The sequence below is a fragment of the Accipiter gentilis genome, chromosome 2 (genome assembly GCF_929443795.1).
Source record: "Accipiter gentilis chromosome 2, bAccGen1.1, whole genome shotgun sequence".
Taxonomy (NCBI): Eukaryota; Metazoa; Chordata; class Aves; order Accipitriformes; family Accipitridae; genus Astur; species Astur gentilis.
In genome coordinates this window covers 52220922-52245509 of record NC_064881.1, presented here as the reverse complement: position 1 = coordinate 52245509, position 24588 = coordinate 52220922, and the positions used below count along the sequence as shown (strand labels likewise).

At 42.5% G+C, this 24588-nt stretch overlaps 1 protein-coding gene across 18 annotated transcripts in view; it reads left to right on the top strand.

Moving 5' to 3' along the window:
- TSNARE1 (t-SNARE domain containing 1) overlaps positions 1-24588 on the top strand; it is a 485628-nt gene that overhangs the window by 69358 nt on the left and 391682 nt on the right. For 5 of the 18 annotated variants that reach the window (XM_049828073.1, XM_049828090.1, XM_049828042.1 and 2 more), the window contains one exon: positions 23070-23151. The exons of the other annotated variants lie outside the window; for them this stretch is intronic. The gene's annotated coding sequence lies outside the window, so the exon portion shown is untranslated. The remainder of the gene's footprint in view (positions 1-23069; positions 23152-24588) is intronic. 18 annotated transcript variants of the gene reach the window in all.

Sequence of the window (24588 nt, the reverse complement as noted above, 5' to 3'; positions counted from 1 at the left end):
GGCGGATGGATGCTGAGCTGCCTGTTGGAAAAAGCCAAATTCAGCCTTTGATTATTATTTTTCACCTTATTACATCATCGCTCCCCAAACTTCAGATCCTCTGTCCTTTGTGTGCTGTAGATTGTCAGTCGATTTAAATAGCATCCTCTTTGTGCTTGGGGAGAGGGGGAGGTTGAGAGATTCCCATTTGAGTTGCCTCAGATTTGTAGGGTTTTTCAGAGCATGAATACTCAGCCCAGGGATGTCTGTCAGGAGGGTAGTAGTTTTGGTGGCTGAGTATATAATGCTTTTGTTATAATATCTTTTGCTTTTCAATTCCTGTTGCAAAAGGCTTGTTCCTCCTGTTAAACATGTGGCTTTTTGGCACCACAGCTACCTTCATGTGACAGCATGCAGATAAGCTGGAGGGCAGGTAGTGAAGGCTTACTGCAAGCAGATACTGCTCTCGGCCCCCCTAAATGTTCTCATCCTGCAAATAATCCACATTTTTCTCTCGCTACCCATGAAACATAAACCCCAGCTTTTCCTTGACCCTGGTATTTTCCTCCTCATTGCACAGCACTTTGCACAGTGTCAGACATCTGTGTGGCATGTAAAATCTTCCTTGCTTACTTTTAGAGAGGCCGTCTCTTGGTTTTTCTCACTAGTTTCTGTCTTAAGAAGCAAATCTAGACAAACATGCTAGGCGATTTGGGAAAGGATGATGCCGGTAGCGATCAATTACGATTAGCCTGTCTGCAATTGCAAACTTGATACCGGGAGTGGGTTATTCTTGGATGAGATGAATGGGGGAGGAATACTTATATAGAGACTATAGAGAGATGATCTGGCGATTGCATGGCTGCTAGAAGCCCGTGGTAATGTGGATTGAGATGGCTGGTCCCAAACAAGCTGGAGGTTGAGAAGTGTTGGAGCAGCGAGAGGTAAGCACTGATTTGCTGGGCACACCAAGGTGGAGGCCAGTTACTGTGTTCACTTGGATAGGTGTTCTGTTTTCTTACTGGTTTGGTTTGGTTTTGGGCTTTTTTTGGAGAACTCTTCCTTGTATCCCAAGCACCATGTTTGCTGGGCAGTATTGCTGCTGTGGGAACCTGAGTTCACGCCTGCGGATCCCTGTAGCTGTGTGTTTGCATGCTGCAGCTTCATTTGTACTTAAAATGTGATTGTGGGTCTGCATGTGTTCATGTGGTTACGGGGAAGATTTTATTTCCTACTTGAAAAAAGAGGTGATTTCTGCTAAGGAAGTGGAACTGGTAATGGATAGGCTTTCTTGCCACTGGTGCACCTTGGAGATGCAGCTCTGGAACCCTTCACCTCCTACCCCACCATCCCTTTGCCCTAGTCTCTTTTTTGCTTCTTTTCTATCTAAAAGTAGATAAGTACAAAAAATCTTGGAAATAAGTAAACCAGTTTGCTGGCAGATAGCCAGCTGTTACCCACAGCAGGCAGGATTAAAGTGCATCTGGCTTTTAGTCCCTCTCTGGTCTGGAAAATGATTCATTTCATCCCAGAGCAGATACCTGAAATAAGGTGCTTGACTCCATCAAAGTTTGCAACCAACCAAACAAAGCAAGAAAGCCAAGATTTAAACTACTTGATATTATTCATCTTCCGCTCTCGTAGTCATAGGCTAACGTGTTTACATATTTTGTGTTGTGTGGTGAGTGAGGGGTTATTCTGTGAAATAGTTCCTTGATAGAAGGAGAAAATTTTATATGAAGGGAATGTGCTAATGCTGTTTCCACGTGGGATGCCTTTGTGGTTATCCCAACCCCACCAGGACACACACACACATGCAGAGCCCCAGCCAAATAACAAAACCACTTATTTTTCAGCTTAAAAGTCAAAGCGGGGTTTATCCACTCTTTAGGGAATAAGGAGTTTTCTATTCTGATTTTGGACGCTTCTATTACATCAGCATCCTTGTTACCCGAGAGATAAAATCCAAGTAGGATTCAATTTAAGGATTAAAAAAAAAAAAAGGACGAAAAAAGAAAAAGATGACTTTTCAGTTTCTGAGATTAAGTGGTGGAACTGATGTCATGGTGGGAAGGTTATCACAAATGTGGGACACCTATTGCAAGTCAATATCTTTCTGGTTCATGCCGATGCCAGGGACTGTCCAGTTCCTTGTGATGCACGTGAATAAAAGTGGTTCTTGTTATAAATGGGCTTTTCCGTGAGACTTTTGTAAAAGGGGCACACCAACCAGAAGGTTTGCTTGTTTTGTGGTTTGACCATTGATGCTTTGCGTCTGCATCCCCAACCGGTGTCTGGGGAGATGTTTGCTGTGTGGTGCGGTGGGTTGTGTACACTGTGCTCTCCATCTCCCCTCCCACAAGGAGGACTCCCAGGTTGCTGTGCCGGAGCGTTGCCTCTTTGTCCCACCAGCCCCATGTTGGTGGAAGGTTTCTTCATTAGCCCAGCCTGACAAAACGCTAGATTGCTCCTGGGTTAAGGGATGCGATGCGCTTCCTCTGGCTGCAGGATGGTCTTTTAAAAGCGAAATAACCACATCAAAACTTCTCGAATCCTACTGTGTCAAAGGTTTGATCTATCTTTTTTCTTCCCTCTCTGGGACCGTTGACTGTGGAATATTTCCGTAGGGTTTTGGGTTTGGTTTTTTTTCCTCGCCCATCTCCCCCAGAGCCATACACTACAGCTGATCTGGGCTGTGCAAACTGCTTTTCATCTGAAAGAGCACCAGATAAGACTTGTGCTTTGCAGCCAGGCCATTATCCTTAACCAGCTGAAGACAGTTCAACATTGACCTGTGGGAAATAATTTATTTCAGCTTCCAGCCACACCTCTTTTGTAACACCACTGGCCCAAAAAGCGAAGAAATGTCACTGAGACTGAGCATGCCTCTCCTGCTTGCCATGGCTTTTCAGCTGGGTGGTACCTCTGCATACCAGCTTTTCTCTGGCAGAGCTTACAGCTTGGTTTCTGCTAGCTGTGGCCAATTTTATAACCATTGGGTTGTGATGGTACCCCTGATGGTCTCACCTGGTGAAGCTGTGGAATGGCCCTTGGGGGAAACCATGTCCAGGGAGAAGTGTCTTGAGATGGACATGAAGTTTGGAGGTGAGAAGGTCCATCTGGAGAAACGGGCCCCAGTAGAACTCATACTCCTGTTGAGATGCCTTCATGATTCCGATGTGTCTGGCTGTTCCCATGTGCACTGCCATTTCACGGGAGGCATCCAGTGGCTCATCTTTCTACGCCAAATTCTGACTCTGTTGGGAGGTGATGTCTCTATGACAGCTGGCACAGAAGGGCCTGAGCCCACCCTGCAGGACCTACTTGCAGCTGTAATTTAGATACCAGCAAGATGATGGTGATTGCTGGAGAACTGTGTAAACTCATAGGATTTTATTGCTCAAGTCAAAATAGAGGGAGATAGTGAGGGTGGTTGGCTGGGTGGAGTTTATTAATTTATAATTTATGGCTTGTTTGCTGTTTTTCCGAGTGTGAATTAGTAGGGTTTTTTTCTTTAAACCCTATTTGAACTTGGTTATCCTCAATTGCTTCCTCTAAAAATTTCTCCGAGCTCATATCATGATAGATTATTCGCAACTTGTTCACTGCTGGTAGCAGACATCTGAAAATGGAAACATTTTGCCTGAAAATGCAAGTGATGCTGTACACTTGTGTTGCCTGGCCGGACAGATATGAATTACAGTTCTAGATTGCTCTTGACCTTGTGGTAGGATGTGCCTCACTGTTTACTGAACCTGGATGCTGCTATGAATGATCCTGCTAGTAAAAGAGTTTGGGAGGGCGTTGCAGAAGGCAGGGCAGCAGTGAGGCTTCCCAAGCAAGGCAACAGCCCCGTGGGTATTTGCGGTGGTTGCTCAGAAGTTTTGTCCTTGCCTTGCTCTTGTCGTTGGCTTGTTTGGGAGGGTATTTTTATTTTGCTCAAAGTGCATTGAAGGCTTTGCTGGAAGAGCCCCTTCAGCCATAACCTTTAAAACTGCCATCTGAAGTATGGCAGTAGTCAGAAAAGGAACTCTCTGGAAGTGACACAGTGGTATACGGTTGAGAATTTCATCCCTCTCCATTCTCCAAGTGTGCCTTGTTTGTGCAATGAAAATCTGAATTTAATTTGTATTTCTCCTCCGCCCCTTTCTAAAATGTCAGTGCTCCACATCCAGCCTGAGATCTTGGCACATCTGATGAATTTCAAGGCAAAGGAGGCTCCTGTCTCCGTCGTGGCACTCACTTTTCCTCCACCAACGGGAGCAAGTGTCGTTTTTATAAAAAAAGTTAATGGCTCTGACTCAGAGGAAGCGGATGCATTTGGTAAATGGTGTTTTACACAACCTGGCTTTTGCTGCAGAAACCCACCTGCAGCGGTGGCCGCAGATGTCCAGTGCTAGAGGCAGATGTAGCACCAGCATCCAGACAGCCTCGTGTCCTGCAAAACTCACCTTTGCAGAACTCCCCCACTGTCACCTTGACGTGCTTATCAATTCTTCTTCTCTAATTAAAGCTCTGCTGTGCTTCATCTGCATCATGCTTGGCCAGGGGGACCAGAACGGCTTCTCTCCGTTGTCCGGTTGGTGTAAACCATGATGCTCAGGATGGGCAGCTGCTGCCCCTGATGCTGAAGGTGTTGGAGGCTGGAGCTGTGCTGGCAAAGCACACGAGAGTAGCAGGATTTATTCAAGGGAAGCACATGCTGCTGAGTACCTGATCTCTCTGTCCTTGTCCCCTGCAGCTCTGTAATAGATTGGCTTAGGTGTTATAATTACATTATGCCTCCCTCCCGCTTCTGTTTCCCTCCCTGCTCCTTCCACCCATCTTCGATGTTTAATATATGCAAGTTCTGCTGCAAAGGAAACTCAGAATAAAAAAAAAAAACACTCCAAAGTGGTAGAGACAGGAGGGGGATTCCATTGCTCTTTGCATCATTCCCACCCATTTCTGGGGAAAGGATGGCCAGTCTCCTTGTAGTTAACATGTCTTTAGCTGTGAAATAGGACTTCATAAATGCAGCCAATGAATGGGGTAGGAAGAGAGCTGGGATGTTCCGTCGCTCTGCTCGAGCATCCCAAGTGACCAAGGATGAAGGTGAGTGAGGAGCAGAGGGTCTGTCTGGTTAACCTGCTCATGCTCAAGCCGTTAAGCCAAACATGTTTGGTATGAAGTTACCCAAATATGTGTTTATATTTGCACACATTTTATTTATTATATTTTATATATAGCATATGCATTTCATATACTATATTTGCACACATTTATTTACTTACTCATTTTTATTCCTTTCCCTGTTGATTTGAATCTACTTGCACGTTGGTGCTGCTTGGTCCTTCTCTGCAGCGTGTTCTTCTGTACAGCTCTCCATGAGGCGATGCATGTTGAGCTTGGAAGTATAGCTGGGAGGGTAACTGGTGCCAAAAGAAATCACAGGTGATTGCTCAGTGCAGCCTGACTGGCTGGAAAATACAGCCCTTCCTTATTTTTGGTGGCTTGTTTGATGTCATTAGTTCTTCTTTGTATTTTTTTTGTTTGTTTTGTTTTGTTTTTCTTATATGCAGAGCAAAATAAGCACAGAGAAGTGCAGCTCCTCTGGCTGCGAGCAAATCCCAAGAAGTTTCCCAGGAGCAAGAAATAATGGCATTTGCCAGAACCTGCCATCATTTGAGGATGCTCCATAGGCAATAACGTGACTTGCTTTGTTGCTTCTGTCTCATCAGCAGGTTTTTAATTAATATGGAAAAGGTCCTACATAAAGCTTTTTTCTTTTTTTTTTTTCTTTTTTTTTTTTTTCTTCCCCACTCCCCATCTGTCAATATAGAACTGGTGAAAGCTTCAGGCCATGAAAAATGCCCTGAAGATTGGGATGGCAGCCAGGTCAAGGACAGGAGCTGCCTCTCTAATTACTTCTTTTCCATCTACAGTTCTTTGCCTGTTGGTCCAGCACCTTTAAAAAACTGTCACTGCAGTGCGTTGATTTTTAACTCAGAATAATCTTTAACAATCCCTGTCATTTTATATTTATATGACATTTTTTATCTGGCAGTGTTCTGTAATTCACCCATCACATACAGAAGCAGCAATTCTGTCAGGAAGAAACAACATACCAAAAGCTGGATTTTCTTTTTAATTGAGGTTTCTAACCTTAATTACAGCAGGCTGTTGGTCCAGCAAACTTTTTGCTTGAGGAGGAAATCCATCGACAGCATTTTCACCTCATTGAAAGACATAAAAATGAAACCCTGGACATTATGTTCTTGTTTGCTAATGCAGAGAAATAGCAATTTGGAGTATGAATAATGTAAAAGGGATGCGGTGGTTTGTGGGTGAAGTGAGCCAGTTCTGCTTGCTGAAGCAGGCTGAAAGTTCACCGAGAAAGAAGCACCTCTTGCCATGAACGAACTAAGAAAAATGCGTTTGGATGTTATTTTTAATAACAGACGTGACATTTTGGAGCTCCTGGACGGCCACGTGGGAATCCAAGGCGTATGCAGAGAGACTGTAAAATGGAGTTATTCACTAATAAAAAGTAGTATTAGAGGTGGTCTTCCATTCTGAAGTTCTGGAGAGGTTCTTATGGAAGTGAAATAGGGAGATTTGGGCTTTGCTGATTACTCTGTATACCCACTACTGCATCTTCCCACCAAAATAACAGCTTTTTTCAGAGCAACTATGGAACGATACATAGAAAGGCTGATAGTTTTATAAATCATGAATTTGTTGAGTATGGCTAAAACCTGGATTTTTACAGGGACAGAGAGGAAAGAGGAACAATACAGCAACAACCTGTGGAGGTTGGAAGGTACTATTTCTTTTTTTTAGTTTTTCTTTTTTTTTTTTTTCCTCCTAATTTCATTTTCACCCATCCTTGTCTTTGCTTTCTCAAGGATGTAGTTTGTGTGCAGTCTTTGGGTTCATTTAGCTGCTTGGGAAATTACTGGCACGTCTGAGCACCTTTAGTGAGTAGCGATGCGGGAGTGCAGCTTGCTCAGCATGCATTAAATACAGCGGGAAACAGAGACTCTGACGAGTTAGGTACTGCTTGTCTGGAGCATTGTGATCTGAGTCAGTGTCTTTCTACAGATTTGAAATACTCAGTTCAGCTGAGCACTTAGCTTCCACAATGGTCTCTTGGGGGTTTTTGAGCATTAAAGGATGGTAAAACTGCTATCTTTTTATGCATTTGCTTAATTATTTGAACGCCTGCAAATGAATTTAGTTTTGCATGAAATGCTGTTGCACACGGGACGTTGATTGGTGGCATCTTCATGATATGGGTTTTCATTAAATCCCCTTTTCCCTCCTTTGCTCTGTAACCTGGTTAGCAGCTCATGGGTAGGCATTGCTGTTGCATGGACGAGGCTGTGCGTGGTGGAGACATGGACAATGTCTGTCGGGCGAAGTGGGAGAGTAGATGAATGTCCTCAGGAAAATGTCATCCTGCTTTTATTTTCTCTTTCTCTTCCTTTCTTCTTTTCCTCCATGGGAAGCCAAATGTAGACGGAGAGGGATGTGCACTTAGAGCACGGTGGTCTAAGGGACGTGGGATGGAGCCATGTATCATATTTTTGCCTCCAGGTCTGCACTGTTTTGCTCTTCAGTATATTGGCACAGCAGGGAGCTAACGATGCAGCCCATGGGGATGCTTCGCCACTGCCTGTGGTGTTTGCCACTTGCTTTGCTGTCCTCTTGCAGGCTGGAAAACCCAATCTTATACGGGGTAGCTCTCTGGCCAGCAGAAGTATTTGAACATCTGGAGCTTCATTCTTGCTGCTCCATCAGCAGCTCCTTGCATTTTTTATTTTTTTATGCCCTTCTTCCCCAATCCCCTACCTCCAATCATCTTCACTGCTGATAAAAATGAATTACTGTTTAAAATTTATAGATCTGTTTGTCACACTGTGGTGGTGTATGGGGGCTAAATGTGGTGAAGAGGAAGAATTGGGGAATTCTGCTTTTGAGAAGAAATTTGGTAGGACTGGTGTTAATGGATGTGTCACCTGATGGGGATGTTAAAACCACTGGCACTAACTTGCTTAGCAAAGAGTGAGCTGATAAAAGGCGAGTGGAAGGTAGTGTCAGAGAAGTCAGAACTTGCAGTGGAGTTTGAGCTGAAAAGTGCAAGATCTTGATTGCTATGAGTTGGGTTTTTCAACCTTCCCCTAGTGCTCTGTCCTGTCTGGAGGTTGCTGGAGACAAGAGAGGTCAAAGCAGGTTATGCACGTTTTTTGTAGTCTGCAAGAAATAAAACATAACCAAGAAACAAACAAAAAAACAACAACCCCCCAAAAAACTACACACACACCCCCCCCCCCCCCATCTTCCTGTAGTCAATAATAATTCTCACTGGTTTCTGCAGACCATAGACTGCCACGTTTAATAGGGAAAATGTGTTACAACCCACACAATGTAATTGTGTGCCTTCTCATTCTAGATACATAATCTAGCATCAAATTATCCAGAAATGTGGGTTCAGGGAAAGAATGCAATGGTGGAACAGGAAGACAGTAAATTCAGAGGAGAGAGAAGGTGTTTGCACACCTCCAGCCATGGACATCACAACCAGTAGGACAAACTGCAGAAGGAATTAGTGGATTCAGTAATTTTTGATACTCTTGCTTGGGGCTGGACTTTTACTTTGGAAGATACCTTATGGTCACATAAACGAGTTAAAAGGCAATAAATGGGAATTGGACAAGCTTTTAAAGTTCTAGAAGAGAGCAAACTAAACTGTCTATTTTAAATTTAAGTTTATGAAATCCTGGAGTAAAGCTGCCTGGACTAATTTCACTGGACCAAGGGAAGTTCTGCTGCATGTAGCTAGAATGGCACTTAAATAACTCATTATATATCCATGCTTTAAGAATCAAAAAACATGGTGATTTTATGTGCATTTGTATCATGGCCCATATCATCACTTACAGGTAAACATAACGTAGATTAATAAGAAGTTTTTCCTTATTAACTTGCTTTTAAGGTGGATGAATCTGAACTTGAGCAATTTGCAGCAGAGCAGATCTGAGTAGCTATCATTTGCACATTAATAGCCAAAATCAAAGCTGGGGTGAATGCAAATTTGTGGATTTTAATTTTTTTTTTTTTTTTTTTTATTGTATCTCTGCTGTTTTCTGCTATTAAGGTCTTTCAGTATTTTTCTGTGTGTGCAATTCATCGTAGCTCTGTTTTGCCTCTTTTTAAAAAGGCAACCTCGAGATCCCAGGTGCTATATAAACACAGGAGAAAAAAAGCAGCTTCCAAGTGAAAGTGTTCATTTCAGATGGTGGAGAAATGTTTTAAAGGGTGCTCATATGTTGACTATCTTAATGTTACAAGAGAGGAAGGGATAGGTTGCAAAGAGATTCACAAGTGGGAAATACCGTCTTGTACGGGAATGGGGAGCAAATGGAAGAATGGTAGGGTTAGATCTCAGGGTAAGGGAAAAATGATTTTTGCATGAACTCTCTGCATTTTGTAAAGCCGGGTAAGTTGCATATATCGAAGCTGGAGAAACAGGGGTTGCAATAGTTGGAAGATGAGGTTGTGGGAGCGGCCCTCCTTCCCCGTGCCGTGAGGCCACAAACCCAAATGGGCGCTGCAGGAGGTGACCAGGTTCCTACCAGAACTGGAAACACGCCCTTGAGGAGTACTCACAAAAAGAAACTTCCTCTAATCTTGGTAACATTTGAGATGGTCATCACAACTGAGGTAGCTGTATACACCTAGGTGGGTCTGGAAGGTGCCTGCATGATTTGTGTCTTTGTGGATGGAAACAAGGTGGGAGGAGGAGAGGACAGAGCTGGGAAACTGGAGGAGCAGGTCACAACAAGAGTCAGTGGATGTGTGAGGCAAGAGCTAGGTCAGAAGAAGAGTCACAGAAACAGCGTTAAGCATTTGGACATTGTTGAACAGGAGCTTTCTAATTTTACCTTTCAGCTGCTGTGTTTTATACCTGTTGCTGCCTGTGGTGGATTAGCCTCTGCGAACAGCCAAGCACCCACCCAGCCGCTCACTTCCCCCCCATCCACAGCTGGATGAGAGGAGAAGATAGGACAAGAAAGCTCATGGGTCAAGATAAAGACAGGAAGATCACTTACCAATTACCATCATGGACAAAACAGACTCGACTTGGGAAAAAATACATTTATTGCAAATTAAAATAGATATGGGTAGTGAGAAACAAAGAGAAAAATAAAATCACACCTTCCCTCCGTACCCCAGATTTTTTCCCAGGCCCAATGTCACCCCTTCACTCCCGACTCCTCTCCCTCCGAGGGGCACAGGGGGTGGGAATGGGGGTTGCGGTGGGTCCCCCCCAGCCCCTCTCAGCCACTCCTCCCTTCTCCCACATCTCCCTGCTCCAGCGCGGGCCCTTCCCCGGGCTGCAGTCCTTCAGGGACAACCTGCTCCCGCCCGGGCTCTCCACGGTTGCCGCTCCTGCAGGAAATATCCCCAACACCTGGACATGGACACCCAGTACATGTCCTTTGGTGTTAATCTTGTCTAAGAGAGCTTTGAAATAGCCCTGATGTGGGGAAAAAGGGCTTTTAAGGGAGTTTTGCTGTGTGGTTTCTCTTAGGAAGAGCAGGGAGGAAGCTGATGTGCCCGTATAACATAGGAACTGCAATTCTTGGTGTGAAAGAACAGGCTTTATAGCCTTTCTATCCTATTCACTGTATGCCACGCGAAGAACCTTTAAGCTTCTTGCCCCATCTCTTTATTTTGGAAATACTATCTTTCCATCATTGTCCTTGTTCAGGTACGGCAGGACCTGCCTGCTAACATGTTGATGTAAATGAAAAATCTCCCTGGAAGGGGGAGAGATGGAACCACAAACTAGTTTTAAAAACTAAGGTAAAACCTTCTGCCTCCCCTGTGGATGGTTTGAACGAAGCAGAGGTTGCACAGAGTCCTGGCTCTGCCATGCAACACCCACTGCAGACCTAAGGTGCCAAGAACAACTCTACAGGGGCAGAAAGGCTGATATTTATCTAAATTAGAAAGTAGGCAAAATAAAAAGGGCATCAGCAAGAAGCCAAACCTTGTTCCTTTAAATCTCACCTAAAAGTTGCTGCGTGTGCTTTTGAAGTATCCCCTGATGTGACCAGGTCTCCTAGACGGTTGTTCCCGCCTGGTCGGATGAAGCTTGCTTCAAGCATCTAGAGCCCTGACTTGTCTTCATTTGCTCTTTTGGATCTGCAAGGCTGAACTTTGTCTTTCCTTTTCCTCTTTTGGAAGACTTAAGGCCCCCCTCCCTTCCCTGGATGAGCTGTTGCTCATGTGCTTCCCAGCGTGGTGACATCTCTTCTGGAGCAGTGGGTCCAGCTGTAAAATGAATAAAATGAGATGGTGGTTTTATATAGCGTCTTTCAGGCTCTAAGTATCCCATGGCACTCCTCAGAGCAGTGAGCTCGAAGCTGTTGTGCTGAAAACCAAAGCAGCAGCCCTTAACTTGGGCATGGGCATGGTGGGTTTTGACAGATGGAAAGGACCTAGCAGTCTGCCAGGCTGGTGGCCAAGAGCACAGAGGTTTCCAGTGGCACGCTCTTCACCATCTGGCCACGTCCTGTGTCTCAGTAGTTTTTTTCTAATCATTCTTCTGCTGTCTGTCTCCATATCTTTCTTTGAGAATGCATAGGACATCAAAGTTTTTAGATGAGGGTCATCAGATTGGTTTGGATGGTGGGCTACAATTCATTTGGGTTTGGTTCCTGGTTTGTGGGTGGTTTTGGGTCCTCAGGAACCACCAAGAAATAAATAGGAGTGCCCTTAAAGTACAAGAGAAGAGTGGGAAGATTTCCTTAGAAGGCACCCAAATCTCTGCTGGTGGAAGACAATAGGAAAAGGGCAGAAAGGAGTTGATTTGGCCCAGAAATGGGAAGTTTGGTGAGAAGGCTACTGAAAGCACATGCTGTGTGTGAAGCCAGACTGTACAAATTTAGGGAAGTGATCGTCCCCCTGTACTCAGCACTGGTGAGGCTGCACCTCGAGTCCTGTGTTCAGTTTTGGGCCCCTCACTACAAGAAAGACATTTGGGTGCTGGAGCGTGTCCAGAGAAGGGCAACGAAGCTGGTGAAGGGTCTGAAGAACAAGTCTGATGAGAAGCAGCTGAGGGAACTGGGGTTGTTTAGCCTGGAGAAAAGGAGGCTGAGGGGAGACCTTATCGCCCTCTACAACTACCTGTAAGGAGGTTGTAGCCAGGTGAGTGTCGGTCTCTTCTTCCAAGTAACAAGCAATAGGACATGAGGAAATGCCCTCAAGTTGTGCCAGGGGAGGTTTAGATTGGATATTAGGAGAAATTTCTTCCCCGCAAGGGTTGTCAAGCACTGGAACAGGCTGCCCAGGGAAGTGGTTGAGTCACCATCCCTGGAGGTATTTAAAAGATGTGTAGACGTGGTGCTTAGGGACATGGTTTAGCGGTGGACTTGGCAGCGTTAGGTTTGCGGTTGGACTCGATGGTTGTAAAGGTCTTTTCCAACCTAAATGGTTCTATGATTCCCTTCTATGTTTCTATGAATGGGAGTGAAGCCAAAGATGGGTTTGAGAGTTGGGAGAGCCATGTTGATGGGACCCATCTAGTGCTTCTGCGCAGTAGTTTGCAAGCTGGGACCGTCCTGCTCCCCTGGTGCCTGATGCATCACAGAGAGCCAACTCGTCCACTCTTCTGCCTCTGCACCTGTGGTTCCTCCTGGCCTTGCAGCACATTTGGGTCCTGCTGGTGGTAGTTTCTACGTGGATCAGATTTTGCCCCTTGTCTGGTATCGCTGCATTTTGAGGAGTTTTGTCTGAGGGCAGTGTTGCTTTGATTCTTGCAAATACAGATGTTGGGATCCTTTGTGCATCTTTACACATAGAGATATAGAAAAAGTGACAAGCCTGTACTTTTGTTTCCCTTTTACCTGCACTGTAAATTCAAACCCTGTGTAACAACATCTCAGCCTCCTTTCTAGGTCCCAGAGCTGCTATAATGAAGAAAACCAGCAGTCGTTTCAAGCTGTGACCTAAAATAGGATCTGTCTTTCCAAATTTTCTGTTTCTCTGTGTGTAAATCCCCCATTCTAATGAATCTATTCTTTTTTTTTTTTTCTTTCTTTCTTTTAAAATTAATTTTCTTTTTTTTCTTTTTACCTTCCTGGTGCTGTATTTCCTATACTAGATAATGTTAAGGGTTTTATGTATTCTTGCATAAGAGATTTTTGTTTATACTTGTGCTTTCCTGGAAAAAAAACCCACTCTACTGGGTGAGATATCAAGAATATTGTAAACTCCCATTATCAAACAAATTTTGTGCAAAGATGAGAAAGACGTATGTTTGTAATACAATAATTTAGGTAGAGCAGCACTAATGCAAAGTTGAACATTGTTGTTTCTTTGCATTCTGTTTCTAAATTAAAAAAAAAATAAAGGAGCAAACAGCAAAAAACCCCAAATGAATGAACAAAAAACCTTTTTAATATTTAATGGAGAAGAGTAAGGATGCGATTTATTTGCATAATTTAAACATTTCCACAAAGACAGAAGCAAGTGTAGAATGTAAATAGCTCCTGGGGAAGAGGATGATTTCTTTTTTTACGGACTTCAGACAGAAAAGCTGGTGTGTTGGTAGGCACTGCTGTTGACTCCAATCACCGGTTCAAGCCAAACCTCCAGAAGAGAGGTTCCTGATCCAGAGAGCATAGCTTGGAAAACCTGACAAGCTTAGTGGCAAAGAGGACTTTTTTTTTTCACCTGGATTCCTGGGACTTAAGCTCATGATTTTCTGCTGAACATCAGTTTTTCACTTAAATTGTCTTTGCTGCTGCAAGGACCAAAGGACGATGTTCTGGATGTAAGTGAAGTCAGAAGGCTGTGCTAGAAGGCAGTGTGCATGCCGTGTGATTTGGCATTTTGGGGAGGATCTGGAGGAAAGTGACGCTTCTTTCTTTTAGCAGCTTCAGTTTTGTGTGCCAAGGGAGTGAGTTCCTGAACTGGTCACAGTAACCTAGTCTGAATTAACCTCTTATCCCTTCTTGTCGACTGGAGATTTTACGGGGCTTTTCAGTGGTTTTAGTGTCCATCCTGTGGTTCCTATTTCTCATTGGTAGGAGGAATAGAAATATGTTTGATAGGGAGCAGGTCTCTCCCACCTGTGCCCAGGGGAAGCAAAGATTTTGCAAGAGAAAAGTGCTGGCAATTGCCTCCAAAATAATTTGTTTAGAAAAGAGCGTTAGTTGGCAGCCTTTCCACGCTGGGACGTGCTTGGGACCCAAGGCTCATGCCCTTCCTGACTTGAATGACTGAACTCTGACAGTGGGTTTAAAAAGCATCGCAAAATGGAATTTGAAGAGAATGCTGTAAAAAAAGAAGGGGGGAAGAAGTGGCATACTCTCAAAGGCTTTTGCTTTCATTTCCATAGACATTCATAATTTAGTTGAAAATGGGAACTGAGCAAGTTTCAAGATGCTGGAGTTGATGGGAAGTGATTTATTAAAAGATGAGGGTTAGTGGGCTTCCTGAGACACGTGGTTGTTTCAGGGATTTTTTTAATTAATATTCTTCTAATTTTTCTATTTTTATTACTTGCTAAAATACTTTACGTGTGTTCATGTGTAGTTTCTGTGCACCAAAAGAAGGTCTGTCAGTGCAAGCTCAGGGCTAGTGTGCTTTGCCCCCATAAGGTACCTCAAAGGAGACACCTGAATTAAGCAGTTAATTTGGTATCTATAACAAAGGAAAGGCAGGAGGAGGAGAAGCAAAGGCAGAGAAGTGAAATGAGTGGGCGGGACAGAGATGGGGAAAGATACTTGTCACAGCTGGAATCAGCCTACCGTGCTGCAAAAAGAATGAAGGAAATGCTGGAGAAACCTGATCCCAAAGAAAATTCATTTGTGCCCCAAATCCACTTGTTTCACTGAAAATAATGTTGGGCTACCAGGGAATAATCAAGTTAGCTCAGCTCTGATCAGGAACATCAGTGGCAGAATCACCATCCTAAAGAAAATGTTGTTGAAATAGCACCCAAATGCTAACGAAGATGTTGCTACGCGCTTTGCAGCCATGGAAAGGCTGGGTGACGCTGCTTGAAGCCACCCCAGATCTTTTTTCTTTCTTCCAAAAAATCCACCAAGGCAGTTATGAGCTTTGCATCCATGTATGTGCTGAGCTTTGCCACTGAGTGTAGCTCCAGTTATTTTAGTGGCAGCGGAGAAGCAGATTATAAAGCCAGAAGGAATCACTCTCATTATCTCGTCTGACCTTTTATATAGCGAATACCCTAAGTCTTTTTTTCCTTCAGTTATTTTCCTCTGAACTAAATCATATCTTTTAAGTGGGGGAGGGAAATCTAAACTTAGATTATACCTCATTGCTGTTTTATTTTTTTAAATCTCCACAGCAGATTTTTTTCAATGGTAATGATCCTTTCTGATGCAAATTTTCACCTGGTTTCTGGTTTGTGACCAAGTTTAAAGTTCAATCTATGGTGAGTTGGCTTGTTTGGCTAATCAAAGAGTCAGTTAAAGATTATTTCCATACAACGATGATGAATACATAAACATTTAGATAAAGTTGCACCAAAATGTACCTTTAGTTAAGCTAAACATATCACAGTCATGGAAAAACTCTGCATTTCCAATATTTGAGTATTTCTCTGGCTTCTCTTTTGATGCTTCGTTGATGTTTCATAGAACTTGGCTGTAGCTGGACTCAGCGTGGCCATGACTGGGTGGAGCGCTGAGAAGCGTGGAAGTGACCTCTCCATGTCGGTGACCTGTTGGCACAACATTTTTAACCAATTCCACTGATCCTTGCACAGCCTTAAACTGTTTCTACAAAGTCATTGATATAAACGACCCGGGGCCAGCCAAGAATCCGTTCCCATTGGACTATTCTGGAAACATGTCCCATCTCTGGTAATTGCATGCATGTCGTTATAGCCTGGTATCTTGTGATTGATGAGGTTTTTTATTCTGAGATGCATTGGTTTTCTTTGGTCACTCAAGACAGTGCTCCGCCTTGTGGACTTCGGTGTTGACATCCTTATCAGTGTGACTTGTGATCTTGTGGATGAAAACACGTCACCGACTTCAATAAACCATGGTTTCCGTAAATCCATACTGATTTGAATATTTAATAAGTATTTCTTATGGCTGAGCATTAGCTTACCAGTACTTGGAGAACAAACACATTGAGCTATCCCTTGCTGGAGAGAAAGCAAGGGTTAAGTTTTCCATTGCATCAGGAAATTAAAATATTCTCCTTTAATAATTGAGTCCAGCATCAGCTCTTTCTTCTTCTTCTTCTTTTTTTTCTTTTTTTTTTCTTTTTTTCTTCTTGCTTCTTTTCCTGGATTTGTTGTTAGGCTGGCAGGCCAATAATGAGCACTGTATTATCTGTTTTACCCTTAGCTTTGATTCAACGTTAGCTTTTCTTCTGGAATTCCCTTGATTTTTTCCAAATGGTGTCACAAATCAGCACTAATGAGCCAAATCGCTGCTTGCCCTGCTCTTTCACAGTGTTGGTGCTTATGTTACTGAGGCTTGCTGAATTTAATCACATATGAACTGCTATTTTTGAATTTTCCTGAGCAACCGATGGGGTGTACAATAATCTCCACTGGCTTTCGGTGAAATTTTGTATTTGAATGTTTTCCAGGTATTTTGCAAAGGTGTAGAAAAAAGTTACAAACATTCCTGATTTTCCTGTGTTATTTTTGAGTTCAGCCCCTCCTGTCCTGTCCTGCACCAGCTCCATTGTGAAAGTTAGCTTTCCCCTCCCCGCCCATTATTTTTTTAACTTACTTGGTTTTTTTTGTCTGTAGATTTCTTGGTTTTTTTCCTTTTTTTTTTTTTTTTTGTTGGTGGGGAGGGGAAGACGTGGGTTTTGTTTGGTTCATTGGTTGATTTTCCTTTTTCCCCCCAAGTTCATATATGAACATATGCTTTTGGACTGTTTTGTACAGTTCTTTACCCCATGTAAGAGGAGTTGCCGTCTTCCCTAACTGAGAATTGTGTATATCCAGGAAGGGATACCTGTGAAATTCCTGCATGTTGTTGATATTTTTATCACCTCTTACACATCCAGTTACCCTTTTCTTTTTCTACTTACAGGCCTTTGTAAAACAGGCCTTTTAAAACCAGCAAGGGTTTATATTACTGTTTTAGATTTTTTTTTAATACTTTTTTTTTTTTAAAGGGAACAAGTCACGATTACCCAAGCAGCCACTAATTTTCAGTTCTTTGATCAACTCCTCTATATCAAGATGAGGTCTAACGCAAAATTCCCTTGAGCGGTGCACAATGCTTCCTGAGGTAGGAAACTTGTCAGCTGTAATATTAAATAATTCTAGGGATGTTTTAGTCCTGGCAGCAGGAGACTTCAAGCATATGCCAGCCAGACTGAAGTCCCTTAGAGAACATTTTTTCTTACACTTCATAGGCAAGTGCTGGTCTTCGCTGGTGTGTCTTCTTATTCTGCATGCTGCTTGGTTTGTCAGTAGTGTGGAAATACTGTCACGTGTGGGTTTGAATGTTCTTGCTTTGTTGGTCCCTCTTGAAGAGGTTATAGCCTGGAAAAGTCATGTCCTGAGTATGCAAAGGCCTCTCCACGTTTTGATGGTATCCATCCATATGGGGCCATCAAAGCTTCCCTAGTGGGAGACCTGACCTTCACTCTAGACTGCAAACAGAAATTGGGACCATCTGATTGCTCTTTTGAGGAGCTGATGGGTGAAATAACTCAGTCCTGTCTGAAAGGTTGATGCTGATCTACTGAATCGACCCTTTTTATGAAATTCTTTCCTTTTCTGATGGTTGTACTGAACTGTAATGAAGCTTGCATCCCCGACTACAACATTGGCTGAAAAGGTCTTGGTTGACTTAGTCATGTCATGCATCAAAAAATTATTCAAGTGCTTTCGAATTTTACTTCATTAAGTGAAAAAGTTTGACACATTTCTGCAAAGGACGGTGGATGTGGTTTCTGGTTTTGCTGGTGGGTAAAATAGTGGGAGAGGTTGTGATGGACTACGATAGTGGAGAATTCTGGCAGAATTAAGAAAGGGGGAAACTCTCTGGAGACCACAGCTTGAAATCACAGGCTGGTGTTTACCCTCTCCAGATGATTTGGGGCATGGCTGATGGGGCTTATCTTTCTTTGGGATTCTTGTGCCTCTGTTTGGTTCATTATAGGCTTGTTTTAGAGAGGAACAAATCCATACTGCAGTTAGAATAACATACTGAGACTCATGTGAGAAATCAAAATGTTTTAAAGAGATGCTGAAATGTGTCTCATTTTCTGCTTATTTTAGAAGTTATTTAGCTTATAAAATTGAAATTAATATAAGTTTGTATGTTGTAATTTTAAATACATAGATTTACATATATGCAAAACCAAAATGTTTTTCACTGAAGGAGAAACTCGTGTGTGCAGAACTGCTGGAGACGAGCTAGAGAACGAAATGCCTGAAAGATAACCAAGTCTTTTCCTTTCAGAAAATGCAGTTTTCAGACCGTTCAGGTTTTGCAAAGTAAAGCCAGTCTTGAGTTTCCAGCTCCTGAGAGTCCTTCAAGTTTAATTTATCTGTGTTGGCTTCTGTGACAGAGAGACTAGGCGTACGTGAGCATTTTGTTTTAACTAATGCCCCTTCAGAGCAGCATCTGGATGCTACACTGGTGTTGGGATACGGTGTGAGGATTCTTAAAATAGTGAGTAGATGCAGGGAGAAAGAAAAAACACCATCTTCTCTGAGGGTCTGTTGTCTGCCTGCACCTCAGGTCAGTGCAAGATGTCTGTATAGGGAAGATTTTTAACCCTACAAATTGAAAAGCTAGATTTTGTCCCAGTGGGTTTGGGGGTTTTGTAGTTTTTAATAACTTGACGTGGTTTAACCCCAGCCAGCAATTAAGCACCATGCAGCTGCTTGCTCACTTCCCCCACCCAGTGGGATGGGAGAAAGAATCACGGGGAAAAAAAAGGAAAAATTATGGGTTGAGATAAGAACAGTTTAATAGGACAGAAAGGAAGAAACTGATAATGATAATAATAACAAAAATAAAATGACAATAATAATAATATAATAATAAAAGGATTGGAATATACAAAACAAGTGATGCACAATGTAATTGCTCACCACTCACCACTCACTGACCGATGCCCAGTTAGTTCCCCAGCAGCAATCCACCCTCCCCAGCCCCACTCCCCCCAGTTTATACATTGGGCGTGATGTCCCATGGTCTGGAATACCCCTTCGGCCAGTTTGGGGCAGCTGTCCCGGCTGTGTCCCTTCCCAACTTCTTGTGCCCCTGCAGTCTTCTTGCTGGCTGGGCATGAGAAGCTGAAAAATCCTTGACTTAGCATAAACACTACTTAGCAACAACTGAAAACATCAGTGAGTTATCAACATTAATCTGGTACTAAATTTAAAATATAACAATACGGCAACTGCTAGAAAGGAAATGAACCCTATCCCCACCGAAACCAGGGCAAACTTTTGAACCTTGAATCCTCAGAATTGTCAGTTGAGCTTGAAGAGTTCCCTATGTATACATCAGGCACTGTTAGCTCTTGTACCTTTTTTTTTAATTAAATAGCCACTAAAGGAAGGCTGTGCATGCTCTTGCAAAGTGCTGTATAATACTTAGAGTATCTTGTTCTTCTTGTGTTCTCATTTGGACCAGCATGGCGAGAAATGCCTTGAGGGCTTCTCTGTGTTCTCTTTATTATTCTGTATTTGTAAATATATACACAACTAGGAAGACGGAAAGAAAAAGGAGGTTTGCAGGAGAGTGAACTAAATCACTGAAAAATGATACCACAGAGGAGCGCGAGCAGAAGCAGCAAGGGTCAGCCTGCCTTAATGAAATTACATTGTCTGAAGTTGTTATTTTAGGAGCTATTCCACCTCACCGTGCCTGAGCGCCAGTTAAATCAGGGGAGCTGAATTGGTTCGGTGTACTCCGAGATAATATCCTGATACAGGTTGGATACCTTAATGGTTAAGGTTAACTCATACCAGCGGCTGCTGTTATGTTTTGACAGCGAACATGCTGTTCGCTGTGCTCCTTCTACCCTTAGATAAGGGAACATCATGAACAGTGTGGCTGCGATGGGAATGTGCTGATTATTGCCATGTTTTTAATAGTGGCCGTTGCGTATGGGAGTTACGTCTTTCATAAAGTGCTTGGCTAAACTTGCTTCTTTTTTTCTTTTTTCTTTTTTCTTTTTTAAATAAGTAATGTTTTTGATGAAGCGCACTTGAATTTGGTTGCCATGGCATATGAGCGAGGTCTAATACAGATCCTCGAAAGCACAGCCTTGATGGTAAGGATGGATGTTACAGCTGAGAACCTGAAGAGCTGATTCCAGTCCTCATCTGTCTCAAGCATCTCTGGGGAGCAGAATGGTCTCCTAAGGAGACGGTACACACCATGGTGGGATAAGGAATAGCTCTGTGCCTTTCTGAGCATAGCCAACACATAGAGACATCTATATCGCTGTGTAATACCTTCTTTGAGATAAATGCCATGAAAAGCCTGCAATGCTGGACAAATTTGCTCTGCCATATGCTTGTGGAGGAGTATTTTTCTGAAGCTTTTATGTATGACTGGTAATCATAGATTGGTTTAGAGAGACATTTCTGAAAGTGTGAAGGGAAAGGAAGGGCAGCATGCTAATTTGACTTAATTGTAGTGCTTATCAAGTCAACATCCAGTGGAGACCAACTCATTATGTAGTCTCTTCTTTTGCTTGTATAAAGCATAATGTTGCATTGAACAATGAATCCAAGGTCAGCTTTAAAAAAATTGGGACATGCCCCTAACATCTCATGTTTTGTAAATTCTTATCTCATGCTGTAATATGTGAAATGGGCTTGAAAGCAGACCACAGTGTGGGGTTTTTTTGGTTTGTTTGGTTGTTTTTTTCCCCCTTTTAATCTGCAAATACATGAGAGGAGATAGTTCTTTAAGCTGCGTATTGCTGAGAACACCCAACAGAGATCAAAATTCAGGTTTAACACATGCATTGTTATGGAAGGAATTCGTCTTTTAAGATCTTTGACTCCCTTACTGAGGACAGGGAGAAGAACAAAGATGCCTAGCCTTGAGCAAGAGATCTGAGTGCCGTGACCTGGACCTTCATCCCCTCGTTTCAGCCCACTGCCTTCACCTTGTTACCTTTTACATCAAATCCACAAGTACCAAGCACTACCTGGATGCACACACCCTGAAACAAAAGGGTTGAATTAGTGATGTCGTTGCTGATGCTCAGTCACATCCTTCTCCAAAAGTGCTACCAGGACCAATGGGATTATTTGCAGTTTAAAGGGCTGCTCCATGTTCCTCTGCTGTATCATCTACGGGACCACAAAAAATATAAAGTCAATCTGCATGTCACGTATACATAAACTGCTCCCTTCTTCGGGGGGAGCTGAGGTCCGGCAGTCTGTATGTAGGCAAATGGAACATACGTTTTTAGGAGCAGAAGATTGCAAACTTTTTGGCTGATCTTAAATGAAAAAGTGGATACTTTACCCTTATGACACTTGATGAAGTATCTTTTGGTATCTAGAGACAGCACTGCCATGGGACTAGGCTGTTAATTTATTGTGTTGAATGATGGTGGTATCAGCCTGTGCTTATCTGAGCTAAGTCTATTTTAATGAACAAACTCTTGAAGCTGGAATTTAGGAAACAACTTTGGGCTAAATTAAGCAAAGGGACAATATCTCTTTTCACAGAATTTTAGAATCAACATTGATTAATTGGAGTTACTTGCAGTAATTACAGCTGAGATTAAAGTCTGTTGTGGGTTGTTTTTTGGTTTTTTTTTTTTTTTTCCTACATAACATTATTATATCTTCTGTGAGGGTTTAACAGAAGAAAAAAAAAAAAAAAAAAAAAAGACAGGTGGAGAGCCTTTGGTTTCCACCTCATCAAAAAGAAACGTAAGTTTTGGTGACAGAAGATCTGTAAATATTTTATAGAATTCAGCCGGGAATCCATCTGGACCAGATTTCTTTTTTTAGCCTTTCGTTCTTTTATAGTTTCCCTTAATTTTATCTGCAGAGAGCGGCTATGTCAACTTTTTGAATTGACTATTTGAAAATGGATTTCAAAACGTTTCTCCGCAAAATAACGACCTGGTAGAGGCATGTATTTCCTTAGAGCAATTTAAAGTGGGACTATCCATCCCTGCTGGAGCTTGCAAATACTCTGTTTTGCAATGAAACAATTTATTCTGAATCATCTGCAATATGTACAGTGCCTGGCAAAATTTAATTGATGCAGTTGTTTATGATACTTAGTTGAAATAGCAACAATATCTTCTGATTTTTATGAGCATGTAATCATTAGGGGCCAGATTCTCATACCTTTCGTGGATAACGATTTAATCCTTGGATTAAGGCAGCACAAAGAGGGAGGCACTGTTCAATTTGAATAAATATTTCTGATCTCATTGTGGAACAAAACCATTAGACACAACTCTGTGCACCCTCCCTGTGCTCCCATGAACTTAATTGCCTGAATTGTTTGGTTTTTATTTGACCTTAAACTATTTCAGTTATGCTCCAGTTGCAGTGTTTTCATTTCCTTCCTTATAACATAGTGAGACTGGGTTTTGATTTGAAAGGTAGAACAGATAAGCTTTTCCATCATTTTTAAATGTAAAGCCAGAGTTTTCATCTTTGCATAGCTGACTTGTCTTTTAAGTTTTTTTTTTTCTTGTTTGTTTGTTTGTTTGGGGTTTTTTCCAAGTTAAATGTGATTTAATCAGGTTATTTACCCAGGGGAGTATAAATGCGGGAGAAGAGGAGCCATGAGCTTGTGACTGGTTCTGGAAACTAAGAGGTGTCCTTGGACTTTCTGTGATGGGTCTTCAGAAGAGCTTTATGTGCTTTGGGACTCACCAGCCACCGTGTTCCTTAAGAGGTCTCCAAAGAGGTGCAGCTCTTCAGGGGAGGTGGGAGGGGGCATGGACCTTGTGTCCTTGGGAAGATCCGTGTTGGGGAGCTATGCCCTATGGCTGTGATCGGTTCAGCCAAGGATTTTTGTCTGATCTGAAGCCACGTAAGGCCCATAGGGTCTCCAGTTCTCTCTTCTTTCCCTTGCTTTCAGAAGTTTGGACTTTCCTGTGGTTTATTCACAGAAGGAGGAAAGTGGCCAAACCCATTAGAGATCTACCAGATCCTCCACTGAGGTAAGAGGGGAAACAAAAACAAAAACCTGTGGAAAGGGTGGAAACTCCTCCAAAATTTGTCCAATTCGTTTTTGCACAGGGCTTCTTTCATTCCCTTTGTCTCTTTTTTTGTGTGTGCGGATTGTGGTGTCAAATCTCCTCTGTTCACCATTTCTTTTTTTGGACATTTTCTGCACAGGCTATTTCATGCTTTTCACCTCATTCTTGAGTTTTCAGTTTCATTTTCCAATCAAAACACTTTTCACTGTCATTGGCACCTTGCAGCTGTAATTTCTGTGGATTATTTTGTGTCTGTATAGATTTGGATGGCTTCCCAAACCTTTGAATGTAACACAAGCAAACGGTGCAATAGAACTTTTGAAATACAAGTTCTTTTGGTCCATGTCCCAACTCCATTACAGAGTCTCCTTCATTTTATGTTTCATATATTTAATTTTCAGAACAATGCTTTCTTCAGGCTGAAAAAGTTTGTGAGACCAAAAATGTAAGTTCAAAACTGATTGCATACATACAAAGAGCAAGAGGAAACAATTCTCAAATATGGATCCTATCCTTTGCTTAGACTCAAGCCACTAAAACCAAAACCAAACAATACAAAATGGGGCCAGCGAGATCAGGCAAGCTGGGATAGAGAATCAAAAAAATCTTGTGTGGGAGTATGTATTTCTACTCAATATTGCAGTTCTGTGTAACGATGTTGTAAAGGGAATGTCTGCATGATGAACGTGCTGTGTGCACTACCATCACAGGCTCAGGACAGATACAGGAGAACAGGGTCCATCTCTCACCTCACCTTATTTGGGACCTAAATATTTTTATAGCTTATAACCACCTTGATTCACATGCATCCTTTACAGGTGTGCAGTTATACAACATAATTACAATATTTCTGTTAAGAGCCATGAAACGAAGTGCAACACAGATGCATCTTTTGCACACTTTTCATCAGATGTGAACCTAGCATCTGTTAGTTCCTTGTGCCCCTTCCTGACTTTAGTCTCCAAAGACTGTTTACCTTCATAAATGCACAGATGGATTTAGATTTGAGCCTGACTGAACACAGAAGGATGCTCACCCACCAGACTTTGGTGGTTGGTGGGACCCTGGCGATGGTCTTGCTTTCTCCTTTCTGCTAAGTATTTCTCTTTAGTCTTGGGTGACAAAGATCTGGTGATTCTTGATAGTATGGTTATCTTGAAATATGCCTCTTAGGTTTGGGTCTAACCTATTTTATAAGGTGAAAATACTGGGCTTGAGTGGAGGGTGTACTCACCAGGGCCATGGGAAGAGGCAAGACACAGCTGCTGATGAAAAGGGGCAAATTTCAAGTATCCTAGCAGCTACAACTATCCAGTTCTGTGCTTACCTGAAGGATTTCCTTCTGGTATTGTCATACGAAAAGACAAACTTGGTCAGCGCAGAGATGTGTTTATGCAA